We start from the raw sequence: 17,826 nt of genomic DNA on the forward strand, positions 1-17,826 counted from the left end.
ACTCACTCCCCTGTAACCACCTGTTTGTGTCCCCATCCCTTTAAGTGGTATTTTTAGCTACGCTATTTTACTCACACATGTAGCTTCCTTTTATATGGAAAACTCGAAGTGCTGGGGGAGGGGCGCGACTGAGCAAGGCCTGGGAAGATGGTTTAAAACACTAGTGCTATTATTTTATGATCTGTATACAAAGGCTTTGCCATTTGCCACCGGCCCCGCTTCTCCTCCTTTACCGCTCCCCCCAGATACGGACCCGCACATGCCTTGGCTGCATTAGAAGAAACTTGGTCCCCAGGGCGAGCGCTAAGCCCTGCTCAGCGCACAGCCCGAGCTCAGCGAGAGCCACCCCGCAGATGCCAGAGCCTGCCCCACACAGCAGCACCCCGGTGCGGGGCGAGAGGAAGGAGGGGAGACCCCCTCCCCGCTACCCCCCCCCAGCCAATCCCCATTTCCCTGCCTCTCCCCCTCAGGCAGGATGCTGCCCAATCAGGCTGTGCTCTCGCACGGCTCCCTGCCTCCAAAGGGGAGGGGAGGCGCAGAGCGCCGGACGCCTCACAAGGGGGCCGCTCGGGGCAGCTGCTCTGTGCCGCCTTCGCCGGCTTGTTGCTGCTGGTGCTGACCTGCGAGCCCGCCGCTGCCTGCGCCTTGGCTCGCCCTTTCCCCGGCCGCGGACTGCCCTGGCGGTTTCCAAGGTAATGCGACCTCTCCTCCCCGCGGCGCCTCTGCCTTTATTCCCCGCAATGCCCTGGAGCAGGCAGGGCAGGTGGAGGCGTCTGCTGGGTAATGGTTACTCCTCCGAGCTCTGCTCCCGGCGCACTGCTCGCTGCGCACCTCCTAGCGTCCCGGGAGGGGATCATCACCCCCGCCACACACACACACACACACACACACACCAGCCCTCCCCGCCACACACACACACCAGCCCTTAGCCCCCCCCATCCAGCCCTCCCCACCACACACACACCAGCCCTTCACCCCCCACCTGGCCCTTCCCATCACACACAGACATACACCAGCCCTTCTCCCCCTGCAACCCAGTCCTTCCCACCACACACACAGCCCTTTATCCCCTTACAAACACCAGCCCTTGACCCGCCAGCCCACCACACACACACCCTTTACCCAGCCCATGACACACCCACGCTCACCAGCCCTTTACTCCCACACCACACCTTTACCACACTAGCCGTTTACAACACACAACCACACCGGTTCTGTACCCAACACCCACACACCGGCCTATTACAATACACACACAATGATTGTTATAGCCTAGCAATGTTTGTTTGTTAATATCTTTTAGTATAGAACACACCAAATGTATTCCTTATCTAGCAAATTAGCCAGGGAGTATGTTCGGCTCTGGGGGGCGTGGGGAATGTAAAAAGGCTAATTTCTCCTCCTCCTCCCAAACAAAGAGCAGATATTACACTTCATTCTTTAAAAGTCACTTGATGGGCAAGAGGCAGGGAAGAGAGCAGGGATCAGATTTACTGTCATGTTGGAGGGGAGACCTTTAAAGGAATCCTAGAAATTAGAGATGAGAGATTTTCTTAAATTCATCCAAGCAGCCTCACTGGGCTAACCCATGGGTGCTCATCCTGCATTGTATTCACTGTGTGTGACTCAAATGACAGGGCTTCCTTTGCTGACTCCTCAAAGTGTAAAAGACTTAAAGCTTTTTCCATTATTCATCATACATTTCTCTAGCTCAATTTCATGCTCAGTTCCAGTTAATGTGCTCTTTTGGACCATTCCTTAGCCTCCCCTTTTGCTACCTGTATAGGATGGTTGTTATTGACATGCAAACTAGCAACCCTCAACCTACCTGCTACCAAATGATTTTTTACAATAGTATAGAGTACGATAGCTCTTTTGTATAAACACTAGAGTTTATTGTACAGTGTGGAGGGAAGGGTTAATGAGTCGCTTATAACTATATGTGGAAGTTTTTTTCCATCCTCCTCCTTCACAGCTGCTCTCTGCAATTACTGGTTTAGGTATTTTTTCCTTAGTGATGCCAGATAAATGTATTTTAATGATTTCCTGTCAGTAGGATTGCTACTGATGTTACTACAGGACATTTTAAATACTTAAGGCTTCTTAAAGATGAAAAACCTACAAATGGCAAGTCACACGTGTGTGTGTAATATATACGCACACAGAGACATACAGGGAAATTCTGCATTTTTTTCACCTTTAAGTCACCTGATGCCTGAAGTATTTGAAATTTGTTACATGCGTGTATGTGTGTGTATGTCTGTCTGGGCAAAAGGCAGAATCTTTACATTCTCCATTTCATTACCCTATACCCTCATGTTAATGTCATTTTCACACTAAAGTTGCATTTTCACATGTTGACTTTTGCTGATTGTGTTTTTAATTTGTCCTACAATCTTCTGTTTCCAGTTGCTTCCCCTTTTTTAATTGTGTTAGCAGAGTTTTATTTATACTGAGCTTGCTCTGCCTTTTTTATTTTTTTCCTGAAAGCTAGAAAATGACCATATGACTGGATTAGGTAATATTTTGCACTTCCTGTCTTCCCAGCACCAGTCAGACTTTTGAATGGAAATCATCCCATGCAACAACTTCCATGGAACCAGTTTGAGAGCATTTTTATTAACTTTGGTAAATTATATTTATTGAAGCAAAAATGTAGCAAACACAGGCATTTTGCTGGTTTGTGGTTCATCTGTGATTCATTTCTTATTTCTGCTAATCCCACAACTATAATAATGTAGAGCTAGAAGGAACCGTGAGTGCAGCCCCTTGCAGAGAGGCAGAGGACCAAGTAATTTACTGTGAATGTGGGCTTTAAATACATAAAGGAGTGGGCAAGTAAGTTTTTTCAAATTATAGGTGTTTTGCAAAATAATTAACTAATCATGGAATATGGTTGATTGCATAGCAGTTCTTTCTTCTGCTTCCTAAGATGCACTTTCAGTAAATGTACACAAAACTTTTCAGCTTCACAAACGCTTTTGGGACCTTAATGCTTGCTCTAATATTTACAAATAATCAATATTAGAATAGTTAAACCCGTGAACCCCAAGTGGGGCATAGGTCATCCACAAGGCTCCTCCACCTCATTCTATCTTGGGCAATAGCTTCAATCTGGCCCCATGAATATCCCAGTTCTTGTGCTTCCGTGACTGTAGATCTCCTCCATGTTATTCAGGGTCTTCCTCGGCTGCGTTGCCCCTGAGGATTCCATTTTAGGGCATGTCGAACAATGCTGGATGGGGATTTCCTCAAAGTATGTCCCAGCCATCCCCATTTTCTCCTTTTTATTTGGATCCCCACTGGCTCTTGGCCTGTTCGTGTCCACAGATGTTCATTCGTGACTTTGTCGTGCCATCTTATTTGTAATATGTACTTCAGGCATCTATTAAAAAACGTCTGCAGTTTGTGTGTTGAGGACTTTGTGGTGCGCCATGATTCACAGGCATACAGCAGGATGGACTTTACATTTGAATTGAAAATTCTCAGCTTTGTTTCAACAGAGATGTTGTGTGATCTCCATACTGGCCACAGAGTTTGAAATGCTGCTGTGGCTTTGCAAATCCTGAATTTGATGTCTAGGTCAGCACCACCATCTTTATTCACAATACTACCGAGATAAGTAAATTGTTCGACGTCTTCGAGGGTCTCTCCCCCTAAAGTGATGTTGTCTTGTTTAGTGTGGTTGACCCTCATAGTTCTAGTTTTACATCTACTGATTTTTCAGGCCTGCCTTTGAGGCAGCGCTAGCCAGTGCTGCAACTTTGCTGTCCATATGCTCATGCCGATGTGCCAGGAGAGCAATGTCATCAGTAAAATCAATATCCTCTAACTGACGAGAAAAGGTCCACTGAATACCTCTCTGGTGTCCGCTTGTTGTTTTTAGCATAATCCAATCCATAACTAAATATATTAGTTATATATAATATTAGAATAGCAGTAAATAAATTTGTGCAATTTACAAATACGTTTGAGAATGTGCCTTTTCCTTCATTATTCCACCAGTGCTAATATTTACTCCGTTGAGAGATAAACAGTACTGTTATGCCATATATAAGCTGAGTCTACATTACAAAGTTCTGTCTACAGAAGTCACTGTCAACAGAGTTTTGCCAACAGAACCTCTGTCTACAGAACACGTCCACACCTAATATAGGCTTCCTCTTTCAACACCCTCTGCCAACAGAAAGCAGCCAGACTGCCCAGCTGTCTGTCAACAGAACAGCCAACCAGAAGCTATGCAAACTGGGTGGCCCAGTGAACCGGAAGCCTTCTCTGTCGACAGATGCCGCCCCCCACCCCGAGCATCTACAATACTTTTCTTTCAACAGAATCTGTCTACAGAGGTGCTATGTCTCAAACTTTCAAGATATAACTCTGCTGGGGGATAAGACTGCATTCTGTCGACAGATTCTAGACAGAATGCATTTGTAGTCAAAACAAAAAGCAGTCAAGTAGCACTTTAAAGACTAGCAAAATAGTTTATTAGGTGAGCTTTCGTGGGGCAGACCCACTTCTTCAGACCATGTGCAGGTGTTCCCTAGTTCTGTGGACAGAAGGCCTCTTCTGTAGACAGAAGTTTGTAATGTAGACACAGCTATAAGGCTTATAAAATGCCCCAAATTAGATCGATTTCCAAGTGGCTGGATTATTTCTAACTAGCAAATTTGCTTAAGTGTGATCTTTTTTATAGGTGGTGGTTTCCTGGCTATATTTAATAGCCTGTCATTGCAACACTTCTAGCTTATGCCACTTACACTGATTTTATTGACCTCCATTTTTAAATAATATTAAAATATTTTAATGATATTCCCATGGAGATCACAAATAAAAAAACAAACAGCAAGAGAAAGTAGGTAGAACAGCACTGCAATCTCCGCAAACAGGTCATTCTCATTCAAGGTAGTTTTGTGGTAGCCCTCTACGTAAAGAACTGCCTAGATACAGGAATGGAGCTGGAAAATACACAGCTACACTGATCACAGCTAATTTTTAACAGTTGTTTATTTTTTTTTAATTGATGGATGTTGATGCACACAAAAGAAAATCTTGATAATTAAGCTTAATGACGACAAGATTTGGTCAAGTTTTCTCTTGTAGGTATGCCCGTACACCTGAATCCCTATCTGCAATAACATCAGTTGTTTGAGTCCTTGGTATGTACGCAGAGCTCGTACCAGTGTACATTGGTCCTTATCTCCAGAACCTCCTGTTATTCCAGTGCTATGTGTATCTAAACTACAGGACACCATTAATACCCAACGGGGTGGTGATTTGGAAAGATGTCCAGCAGGGGCAGTAGATAAATGAGAATCAACTCCTCTTATTTGGAACCTAAACCAAAATCTATGTCTTTGCTGCTTGGTTGACCAACCTGTTAAAAACTAATGGCTGATGATTTTACCGTGTGGGTGTATTAAGTACAGATTTTGGGTGAATTAAGTACAGACAATGGATGGTTTAAATATATTCTGTTTTGATATCTTGCCTCTGAGCCTCTAGCAATTTTGATTATCAATTTGACCTGTCAAAACTGGTATGTGCCAGTTTGAACAAACTGTGGTTTTCATACGTCCCACTTTGTAGAACAAAAATCCCCTAATATTGGGAGGGGGCGCATCTTCAGATAGAAAGTGCTATATAAATGCCAACCCACTGTTAATTATTCATGTGTTGATTAAGAGTGTCTGAAAGTTGCTTTTATGATTTTATTTATATAATAAAAATAGTCACAAAGTATTTGTGGCAAAAACAGATTTTGGTATGTTAATTTCTTTACACTTCATGTCATCTGACAGTATGACTCATGACATTGCTTTTTCAACTACCCCATCTTCTCCTGGACATGCTGCCAAAAGGTTCAGAAGAGGACTGCAAGTTCCGCAGGAGGTGACGATTTGATGACATGCCCATTTTAAGTGGATCTATTAGCCTTAAGGAGATAGTGTACACAGTAGGCATGTGTTTTTATCTTCAGAACCTGTGCATGTGTGACCAAATAAATCAGCATCCTGGAAAATGGAGATGGAAGCTTTTGTGTTTGAAATTTAGGTATAGCATGAGATCTTCCTGCAAAAGAGTAAACAATAGGGGTGCAGTCATAGCCCCACTCTCACAATGGTACTATACTTAATTTGCTGCTGAATTCATTAGGATCAGGATTTCACCCAGGTGTCTGCCCTGAAGAGTTATGCTTCTGGATAAGGACTATAAAGCTCCCATTGAAGTCAGTAGTTTAGGATAATGCACAAATGGTCTTCTAGAAATCTATAAACAAAGTGTATTGAATTAAAGGCTCAGTTAAACAGCTCAGGGAGAGAACTCTCATATGACAACAAATTGAAAGAGTTCAGTCCAATTGAATCTGTGACTGACAGCAAGATTCCTGGGTTTCTCACTCTAAGTGTGCCCTGGAGCAAGGCATTTACTTGTATTTTTAATAGCAAATTTATTGTACCTGTTATTTTTCTGTAAAAATATACATACATTTAGAGTAGCAATACTGTGATGGAAGATTGAAAAGAGATCGCAATAAGCGAAGACATCACCACAAGGATCCCTTGCTTAGTCTCCAAGAACCATAATGATACTTTATTAAAATATCAAAAATTATTAGTGGGAAGCAAGGGTGCTGAGATATGCTGGCCTTTTAAATCCTTGGTTTCTTAGGGGGTGTAATTAAAGAAAGCTAGGCTATATGTTTGAATCACTACTACAAGAGTCTCACCTTTGAGTTAGCCATTTTTTCTACAGTGAAGAGTTCCTGAACTTTTGCAAACTGTTTCCCCAGAGGTGGTGGTGGGGTTTCACCATTCTGCTGCAGTGGCATTTCTAATAGTAAACATAATACGTTGTAAACAATATGTTTGATTTTTTTTTTCTTTTTCCCAGCTTACATTTATATTGATCCTTAAAGGAGCAAGTAGAGTGGACAATTTGATTTTTCCCTGTTACTTCAGTGGAGCACTTAGTGACTTAGTCCCAAATGTCTTAGTTTTGAAGCAAAACCAATGCTCTAAGTAGACAATGCTGTTCATTCTGTGCAGAGTAAGAGGTCATCTGCTATTGACTTCGAAGACATAAAAAACAAACTGAAGACTTATTGATAGGTTTCAAAGTGTCATGACACTTATTTAGAGTTTTGTATATGACTCTGTCCAACTCAGGCTTGGTTGCAAACATTCTGATGTGCTGCTGCTTTGTGCAACTGGCAGATCAGGACTAGACAAGACTGGAAGAAGGATCTGGAGACAGGTCCTGAAAAGGACTGTGGAAAGAAGTCTGGAAGTGACCAGGCAGGTGCATAAAAGCAGAATGGTGAAGAGAGCTCTGGGGCTGGGCAGTAGCGCTGAAACTATTTTTAGGGGGAGGGTACTAAGCCATGTCATCCTCAACATATTCACATCCTTCATCTTCCCAGCCTGGGTCACACCTAGAGTTACCAAGTCTCCTAGATTGGACAGACTGGATGCCATTGTGGCAAATGGAATCCAGTCTGGGACAGTTGGCAACCTACCCACGGCTGGAGGTTCCTGTAGAGTCCAAGGCCAGCAGCATGGAGCTGGAGTGGCAGCACAGCCCCACCTGGACCTCACAGATGGTGGGCTGCAGAGCCAGCAGGGATAGCATGGGGCAGGATCCTGAGGGCTACCAAAGCCAGCAGGACCCCACAAGGGCTACCTGCAGGCTGGGACACAAGGCCAGTGGAGGGGGCCACCCACAGGCCAGACAGCGGGCTGGTGGAGCCTTTGGGTGCAGAGAAGCTATGTGGAAAACCCAGGGGTGCAGAAGGAGAGAGTTTTTGTTGGTTTGGGTCAGGTGCTAAACTAAACCAACATCCCAGTGAAAGGAAAACTCAGTAGCTGCGCCTGACAAAGAGCAACAAGGTAGTGGCTCTGTGAAGTCATTGGTCCAAAGGCATCCCCAGTGCAACTCCTTTGCCTTTCACTGAGAATAAAATTGGCCCCTGTGCTTTAAGATCCTGGAAAGGGGCTGTAGTATTACAGGTTGAACCTCTTTAGTCTGGAACCCTAAGGACCTGACTGGTGCTGAACAAGAGAATTTGCTGGATGACAGCAGGTCAATATTGTCTAGCAACATTACCTACACTTCCACTGCTTACTGAGCTCTTAGAAGACATTTAGGAGTAAATTAGAGCTGAATAACATCGCAGAACACTGGGTCAAAGATAGGTGGACATCCAGCTAACTAAAATCATACCAGACTTTGGATGTTGTGGGACCAGAGAGTGCTGGATTAGAGAGGTTCAAACATTTTAATTTTCTCCCTGGAGCAGGCAGTGGGCTCTGCAGCTGAATCTCAGAGCAGGTCTCTTGTGATCTGTGGACAGCAGGCCTGCCTGCTAAGCTGGAGAAAAACCTCCCCTTTCCTGAGTGGGTAGGAGATGTGCTCAGACTGTCTCAGCTGGAAGTCACTCTGCTTACTGAATGCAAAATACTAACTGGTATTTATGGCAGTGAAGTCTATCCGCCTGTGGGCTCCTGACTGGGTTTTACCAGCTGTCAGCATTAGCTCTGAGATGAAAGAACTATCTTCTTCAGTTTTATTTTTGAGGATGCTGGGGGGGAAGGAGGGGCTGAGGATTATGTAATAATTTTGGTTCTTTGTCTATCTAAAGTTAAACCATAGCCCTCTCATAAACAGTTTGCTTTTGCAGAACTGCATGGTGGTTTTGTGGTTTGTGGATAACTGAGGCACATGGAAACTGTGCAGCTAAGCATTATGGAAAGGAGGAAATGTTAACTACTGCACTTGAACTGTTCAAACTCCAAAGCATAGTTCATTACCAGTATAATGGCTTTAGTGGAGTTATGCTGAGAATGAACTGGGCTACCGTATTTAACTCTTGGCAGTTTGACTAACTCCTCTTAATGTTTGCTGACCCTGAAAGATTTTGCTTACAGTACACTTTTCCTCTGCCCTGTCATTTACAAAATATAGTGCAAATGAAAATGTCTCCTCCTCATGTCTTGGGTACATTTGAACCATTTCAGACAAACAGTCCCAGACCACCTTTCCAAATTACTGCACAGTAAACTGCATATGTAGGGGCTGAAAAGAGACTCTGTTGGGGTTGTTGTCTATTCATTACCAGTGCATCTGGGGTGTCACTGCAGTGGGTTGAACTATTGCAAGATACACTCAGCAGGTTTGTCCTTTTCCCCCCTTCTAAATCACAGACCCATCATTGTGGCCTCTCCAATTTGATTTAATTGGCCAAGTCTCTGAGTGGAGACAGCTGCCTTCGTCTACCACACTGTGGATATGTGTGTTCAGAGCTTGGCACCAGCCTATTTATATTCACTTTTTTCCCCCAAAGCAGATTGCAAAGACACTTCATTCAATACCATCTATTGGTTTGAAAGTGCCTGGAGCTAAAACTGATTGAGACAGGCACAGGCTTTTTGGACTGCTGCTCCAGGCAGCTGTAATAAGCTCTTCCACAACACTAAAACAAGCACCAACCCTGAACTTTTTATTCTTTGTCTTAAGAAACCTTGTCAGAGTTCAAGGAATTGAAATTGAGACTGCTCAGTGTTGTAGTCTGCTGATCTTAGATGGTGCTTAAATATTTTAGTTTGTGTCTGCATGAAATATGCTGGAGTCCAATGTTTGCTGGTGAAACAGTAAATCAGTGGCAAGGATGGGAATACACCCCAGATTCCAGAATGCCAGGCCACTGCTATAACTACTGTGATACGTTCTTTCTCCCTGTCTTTGTTGTTGTCTGGAGGGTAGCATATCCAGGAATAAACATTCAGCTCAATAAGGTAATAAAGTAGTAAGAATGGCATTTTGTAACTCAAATATTTCTGCTATTTCCTTCTCTGTACCTATCAGGCTGTGAGAAATTGAGAAGTCCACAACCAATAAAAATTTTAAAAGTGCCTTGGCAGCTTAGCAAAAGTTCCATTTTTCAAATGTGACATAGACATTTAGGGTAGGAACCTAAATCTCATTGGAAGTCAATTGGGTTTAGTGTTTTCAAAAACTTTTCCCCATGACTGATCTACAGAAGCTATTCAAGTACTAAGATTTTCAGGGAAGGTCCTAAATGTTTAACTGCCAACCACACTGTTAGCTCAGTATACATAACATTGGTCGCTAAAATGAAATAGGTGTGAAAGGGAAATAGTCCTGCTCCTGAGATGCAATAAGAGTTCAGGAATTTTCAAGGCCAGGTGAGCCTTTCCTTAATTTTACTTTGATTGTATTAATTAAGGGAAATGAACTTTCCAGTTAAATATGACCTATCAGCTCCTAAAACTATGCTCTGGAATGACAGTCATGTACAGTTGCTTGCAAGACAGTAGGCTCTGTTATCTAGAGAAGGGGTGAGCAAACTTTTTTCCATTGGGCCCCACTTTTTGTCCTTGCAATTAGCTGGGACCTCCAACTTGCCTAACGTAATCCAGACAAATGAAAATTTCAGTTATGCTCATGTAAAAAGAGAAAAAAACATTTTGGCATGTGTACAAAAATAAGTATGTAAAATGTAAAAATTTTACTAATTGCTATATAAATGTGAATATACAGACATAAAACAGTAATGTATTTCAACATTTTTAATGAGATGGAAGAGCCTGACACCCAGCTGCCAATCGTGCTGCACCCCCCTTATGAAATTTCATGCCCTCTGGAGCGGGCCCACCCCCCACTTTGTGCACCCCTGATCTAGAGCAAGGGACTGAGAACTGGGAGAGCTATCCATGACTTTCAGTATAGCCTTTGCTGCTTGATGACCCCATTTCCCCATCTGAAAATGGGTGTAATGACACCCTGCTTTGTGAAGTGCTTTGATAGCATCAGATAAAAAGTGCCATGTAAATACAAAGTATTTTATTAGTAGGCATTCAGAATGCCCAAATTACTGCTAAATGCATTTTTACCTGTTTATCCTATTGAATAAATAATTGTGTGTCTGTCACTGGAAATCAGTTCCTGTGCAGCTTTAATGATAACAAAAGAAAGTAGGTTTTCTTTCTCAACACAAGTGAAGGTTGAATTCTCTGTGCAATGGAGAGCTGCAAAGTGCTTTCTCCATAGCTCCTTTCCTTTTCTTCTCATTACTTCAAATCCTCGAAGTATGGAGACTGATATGGAGGGCTGGTCAGTTGGCTTTTTCTGTATTCTCAAAGTGTAGAATTTTACAAGATGAAGTCACATTCTTGGATCTTCTTTGAAAATTTGAATATCTCTTTACCCCTGCAAGAAGTGGGAGGGTTCGTTTGAGTTTGAGAAGACTTTGTGGGTGCTGTGTGCAAATGTACAGGTATGTGGAGAACTTTCATAGCATTTGACTTAAGCCAAGTGTAAGACAGGCAGTCATCAGAGGCTTCTCCTCTCTGTCCCACTGTGACTTGCAACAGCCCTCAGGGAGCTGATGGAGGAGGTATCTGAGCCATTAACGATCATCTTTGGAAAATCATGGGAGATAGGAGAGATTCCAGAAGACAGGAAAAAGGCAAATATAGTGCCCATCTATAAAAAGGGGAATAACAACAATGCAGGAAACTACAGACCAGTCAATTTAACTTCTGTGCCAGGAAAAATAATGGAACAAGTAATTAAAGAAATCATCTGCAAACACTTGGAAAGTGGTAAGCTGATAGGGAACAGCCAGCATGGATTTGCAAAGAACAAATCGTGTCAAAACAATCTGATAGCTTTCTTTGATAGGATAAGGATCCTTGTGGATAAGGGAGAAGCGGTAAATGTGGTATACCTAGACTTTAGTAATACATTTGATACGGTCACGCATGATATTCATATCAATAAACTAGGCAAATACAACTTAAATGGGGCTACTATAAAGTGGGTGCAAAACTGGCTGGATAACTGTACTCAGAGAGTAGTTATTAATGGTTCTCAATCCTGCTGGAAAGGTATAACAAGTGGGGTTCCGCAGGGGTCTATATTGGGGCTAGTTCTGTTCAATATCTTCATCAACAATTTAGATATTGGCATAGAAAGTATGCTTATTAAGTTTGCAGAAGATACCAAGCTAGGAAGGGTTGCAACTGCTTTGGAGGATAGGGTCAAAATTCAAAATGATCTGGACAAATTGAAGAAATTGTCTGAGGTAAACAGGATGAAGTTTAATAAAGACAAATGCAAAGTGCTCCGCTTAGGAAGGAACAACCAGTTTAACACATACAGACTAGGAAGTGACTGTCTAGGAAGGAGTATGGCAGAAAGGGATCTAGGGGTTATAGTGGACCACAAGTTAAATATGAGTCAACAGCGTGATGCTGTTGCAAAAAAAGCAAACATGATTCTGGGATGCATTAACAGATGTGTTGTGAACAAGACCTGAGAAGTCATTCTTCCACTCTACTCTGCACTGGTTAGGCCTCAGTTGGAGTATTGTGTCCAGTTCTGGGCACCACATTTCAAGAAAGATGTGGAGAAGTTGGAAAGGGTCCAGAAAAGAGCAACAAGAATGATCAAAGGTCTAGAGAACATGACCTAGGAAGAAAGGATGAAAGCATTGGGCTTGTTTAGTTTGGAAAAAAGAAGATTAAGAGGGGACATGATTGCGGTTTTCAGGTATCTAAAAGGGTGCCATAAGGAGGAGGGAGAAAACTTGTTGGCCTCTGAGGATAGAACAAGAAGCAATGGGCTTAAACTGCAGCAAGGGAGGTTTAGGCTGGACATTAGGAAAAAGTTTTTCTAACTGTCAGGGCGGTCAAACACTGGAATAAATTACCTAGGGAGGTTGTGGAATCTCCATCTCTGGAGATATTTAAGAACAGGTTAGATAAATGTCTATCAGGGATGGTCTAGACACTACTTGGTCCTGCCATGAGGGCAGGGGGCTGGATTCGATGACCTCTCAAGGTCCCTTCCAGTCCTAGCATTCTATGATTAATCAAGGGGATACATTCTTCTATGACTGTACCTTACCAGTGGCACACCCTTTCCTATTCTACATCTGGTCCTGAACAGTGACTCTCTATTTCAGTAATAATGCCTTGTGATGTGAGCAATCAGCTGAGATCTTCTACTCTGTTATATTTATTCATTTCATCTTATCACACATCCTGATCTTTCAGACCTAGGACAAAACTTACTAGTATTGTTTTGGAAAAACAGATTGGCCCAATGCTAACCAGAATGCTCTTCCTGTACTGCACACTGAACAAGCAAAGATTAGGACTGAGTGCACCACCTTACAGGAATAAAACACATGTTCTGCTTGGCAATTGGTGGAAGTCGTATCTAAATGCTTATGCTACTTAACCTACCTGCAGTGTTTGACACAGCTGAGCATGTAGTGCTGTCGTCCTTCTCACATGATGTACGTGGTCCAGCTCTACCTTGTCTTTCTTCATTCCTCTCCCAACAGGAGCTAGAGTGTGGTAATAGGCAACTGATCCACTGTCTCCCCAAATCCATCCCTTGGTTGTATAATTTCATAGCAAGTTGTGCTGCCACCCTTCCTCTTCTCTTTCCAATATCTTCATGAGTAGGTGGTAGGGCACCAAGGCTTCCTCTGCTGATGGTGCAACAACAACACCCAGTAAATATACCCCCTTTATCATAGCCATAACCAACACCATTACAAAGATTTTCCCATGCCCTAAAGAAGATCATCATATGGTAATGAACGACTGGCTCAGACTGAACAGGGGCGAGACCAAAGTGGTATGGATCAATAAGAGGAAATGGGTTTAGAACTAAGACACTGTTGTCCCCTCCATCAAAGATGTTTGTCCCCATTCATCAAAGCAATGAAAGGCTTTGAGTCCTGTACTACTCACCAGTTAGCCTAGGAGACTGATGGCAAAAAATACCCTGTTTGAATCTGACAGTTAGATTGTTTCTACACACAGCTTTTAACCCATGTTAATATCTTCCTGGAGAAACCACATTTAAACAGGAATCTTGCAAGAAGGAAGTTAAAAATCATTTGAAAATGATGTGCTGAAGGGAATATAGAAAGTGGAATGGTCTCCCCAGGGAACTAGTGAATGCCTCATTGCTTGAACTGTGGTGCCCGAAGCAGCTGTGTATGGCTAAGGATGACCCTACCTTCACATCAACAGCACTGCCTTCAGAGGTGGATGGAAGGCCAAAAGATGCCATTCTTCAGCCACCATGTCTAAAGTCAGTGCCAATGTCAGCAACAGTGCACAAGTAAGTGTGGTAGAACTGACATCCCCTCCACAATAGCCTTGTGAACCCTTCCTCTCTCCCCACCACACACACAACTGCTGTTTGGGTCAAGACCCCCACAGTTAAAACACTGTGAAATTTCAAATTTAAATATCTGAAACTTTTAACCCATGTGAAATTTAAGATTTTTGAACTCCTAGGATGCTGAAATTTACCAAAATGGACTGCAAGTTTGGTAGGGCCCTACACATAGATTTCTGACCTGATGAACCTCCCAATGACACTTTGTCTTCTGATTTAGTCTCTGACATCAGCTTAACCCTGACTTGGTCTTCTGATTTCAGCTGGTCCTACCTCTGATCTTGGTTCTGAGCTTGGCACTAGCAATTCCTACAAGCACTGCTCATGGACTGCCAACTTGCAGTCATTCTTGTAGACTCCTCAGCTGTGACTGCCAGGCCAGACTACTTTAACCAACCCCCAGTAAAGGAGGTGCTCCATGCCAAACTTCGTATGTTGCCTTCTCCTCATAGGCCTCGGGTGTCAGATTTGGCTTGGGTGACCCTTCACCACGGCAGAGGAACAGATGGTCCAAATTTGAGTAGTGGAGTAATCCATGGGTGGGTCACAATTCACTCAAATTTGGCTTATCCGTGCCTCTGTTTTGATGGGAAACAATTCAGTCAAATCTGCCACCCTAGGCAAGTGCCCAGGAATATGCCTCCTGAGGCAATTGCCTTGTTTGCCTACACCTAAAGCAGAATCTGACCTTACCCATAACAATAGCATAAATTTTACTAATATTCAAAAGATACAGCTCCTGACTTGGCTTGTACAATTGAAGCCAGTCTTGGAGTGTGGGAAGAATTGTGCTGTCTTGCCTATTTGCTGATGGACTAGATGTTTCAGCTACAATGTTTAATCCTAGCTTTAAAAAAAACACAAGGCAATAGTTTCTTTTGAGATCCAAATGCAGTGCCAGCATGTTAGCGTATGACAGAGTAGCACTGCATTCTAGTTAGAAAATCAGGGAGATTTTACACTTGGAAGATCTGTCTCTTTAGCAACCACAGCCACATTCTGGCAAACATTTATGAGCCAAACATGTTCATTTTCCCATTTCCTGTCTTATTACTACTGGTTACTAAGAAATTTGTAAGCAGAAAGATGCTTCTTGCTTTCTGAGCTGCACTCTTCTCCTGCCATCTTTATTTAATGATGCCACATCATCTAGTAGTGTCTGACAAGCACACAATTCTGTGGTAACTACAGTACATCATGCATTGTCTTATCACCTCACCAAATAGATCAGGGAGAGAAGGAAGCATCTTAAATAGGAGAGAGACCTCAAGGGCAAGTAAAATACAGGAGTAATTTAGCAGGATTTAGCAAATGTGACACATCTGGGTAAGTTTGTCTAAGGATGACTTTGGACACTTTCTTTACTTAGAGTATATCTGCATTGAAAAGTGCCCCCCCAGCCCCCACGTAGCAGTGAGTCTTAGACCCTACATCATGGTTTCCCAAATTGGGGGGCATGCCGAAATTCTGGGGGGGGCATGAGGCAACCCAGCCCCCCACCATCATTTCCCTCCACCCGAAGGAAGAACCGGCCTTTGCTTCTGGCTCTCAGACCCTGCCATTTTACATGGGTGACCCAGTGCAGCTGCTATAAAAAGCAGGCAACTGGCAAAGACCCATGTGCAATGGTGAGTGAGTGTGGGTTGGGTGGGTAGGAGGAGGAGGATGGGGTTAGATGTAGGGGCTGGAGTGCCTGGCTCAGGTAAGCAGGTTGGGGATGGGGTAAGAATGGGGGGCTAGTGGTGCCTGGGTTTGTGGGAGGGGAGGGGCTTGGGTGGGTGGCTCGTGGGGCTTGCCAGTCTCAGGCAGCTAGTCAGCTTGCAGGACTCTCGGGGCTTGGAAGGCTGACCATGCCATTGCAGGGCTCAGGTGGCTTGGACTGGTGGGCAGTGGCTGGCCCCAGTAGCACGGGGCTTGGGGGCAGCTTGGGTTGGCAAGCAGTCAGCAGGCCCAGGCAGTGTAGGGCTTGGGCGGTTGACTTGGGTGGCTGGCCCACAGTCAGGGTGGGCAGCTGGTGAGCAGGTGGATGGCTGGCTCTAGTGGTGCGGGACTTGGACAGGTGGCTCTAGCAGCGCAGGTCTCAGGTGGCTGGCCAGCTGGGGCTGAACCAGGCACCCACAAGGGGTCCAGAAAAACTATTTGTGCTTATTTTTAATTTTACATAACATTTCTATATCAAGTTTTTGTGTTTCTTTTAACTTCCAAATTGATTTTTTTGTTAAAAGGGGGTTGGATAATGGTAAAGAATGAGTGTGGGGGGGTTTCTCAAAAATCAAAAGGGGGGCGTATTGCCAAAAAGTTTGGGAACCACTGCCCTTGATCAGTTGACTCATGCTCATGCTACAGGGCTAAAAATAGCAATGTAGACATTCCCATCCAGGCTGGAGTTCGGGCTCTCAGAGGGTATGCCTACAGTTAAAATCCCTGACTTTGGTTTGTGAGGCTCCTGTTAATTGTGGTGTGGAAATTGGCTGGACCCCAGACTCTAAGACTTTGTTCCAGAGTCTGGACTGCAGCCTGAGCCTGGATGTCTAGACAGAAATTAAACAGCCCCAAGGGCCCCAGGCCCCCAAAGGCTGAGTCAGCAGGCCTTGAGTCAGCCAACCAGATAGCAAGTGTGAAAAACTGAGACAGAGTGCATGGATGTGTGTGTTGGGGGGAGGGGGGAGCATTAGGAGGCTGTGTGAGACTAAGCCTCCAGTATTGGAACTAATAAAATTGGGACATCTGGTCAACCTACCTTGCTAGGTTTCAGAGCCCAGTCTCCAGCCTGAGTGGGAGCAAATGTCTACACTGCTAATTTTAGCCTGGTAGCATGAGCCCGCGTCATTTGGACTGGCTTGTTGCCACGGGTGGGGGATTTTCTGGACAGACATATCCTAAGACACAGGATGTAAAATTTTCAGTTTGCAGAGATCTAATAAACTATTTTGCAGATTTCCAAAAAACAGATGCCCAAATTCAAGTATTCAGTTAGACGCTGCCTTGGAAAAATAAGTGTCTTATAACTTTATAACTTTATTTTTTCTGAAGTTTTATAGGAAAGGCTCCAAGCAATACCTTGGTACAGCCAGCTGCCTGCCCAGATAATACATCTGTTTAGAGCTTACCAATGTAGTTGTATTAGGATACAACTGTGTTGTAACTGACTCCTAGTTCTGCAATGGGTTCACCATCCTAACAGGACAAGTTAGACTCACTCAGTTCACAGTGGTTGCAAGGCCACAGAACACAGGTGCTGCCTGTAACGTGGAAGACTTTGGTGTGAAAACAGATGTAGGTTTATGGCTCGTGGGGCCATGCAAGAACAAGTGACAGAGATGAACAATCTCTTGTCCTCTGATAAGCAAAGGTTACTAACCAGGCTAATGTGCTGTTAACATATCCTGAATGCTGGTTGCCTATTCTTCTTGTGAATTTTCAGGTAGAACAACAATTTGCCTCAGTTCTCTGTACAAAGGTTCCAAAGTTAATCTAGGTCTGTAGAATTAACTACCTAACATAGGTGTGGTCTGCAACCTAATCTTAGTATATACTACCAGCTGTTGTTTTATTTATTTTATCCTATCTCGGGCATAGTGAAATGACTGTGCACAGAACTGCACT

The 17,826-nt window shown here is 43.7% G+C and overlaps 1 protein-coding gene across 1 annotated transcript in view; it reads left to right on the forward strand.

Annotated features, from left to right (window-relative positions):
• The first annotated feature begins 569 nt into the window (after positions 1–569).
• Positions 570–17,826, forward strand: part of STON2 (stonin 2) — a 121,855-nt gene continuing 104,598 nt past the window's right edge. The window contains exon 1 of the mRNA XM_074996665.1: positions 570–692. The gene's annotated coding sequence lies outside the window, so the exon portion shown is untranslated. The remainder of the gene's footprint in view (positions 693–17,826) is intronic.

Source organism: Carettochelys insculpta, chromosome 6 (genome assembly GCF_033958435.1).
Source record: "Carettochelys insculpta isolate YL-2023 chromosome 6, ASM3395843v1, whole genome shotgun sequence".
NCBI lineage: Eukaryota > Metazoa > Chordata > Testudines > Carettochelyidae > Carettochelys > Carettochelys insculpta.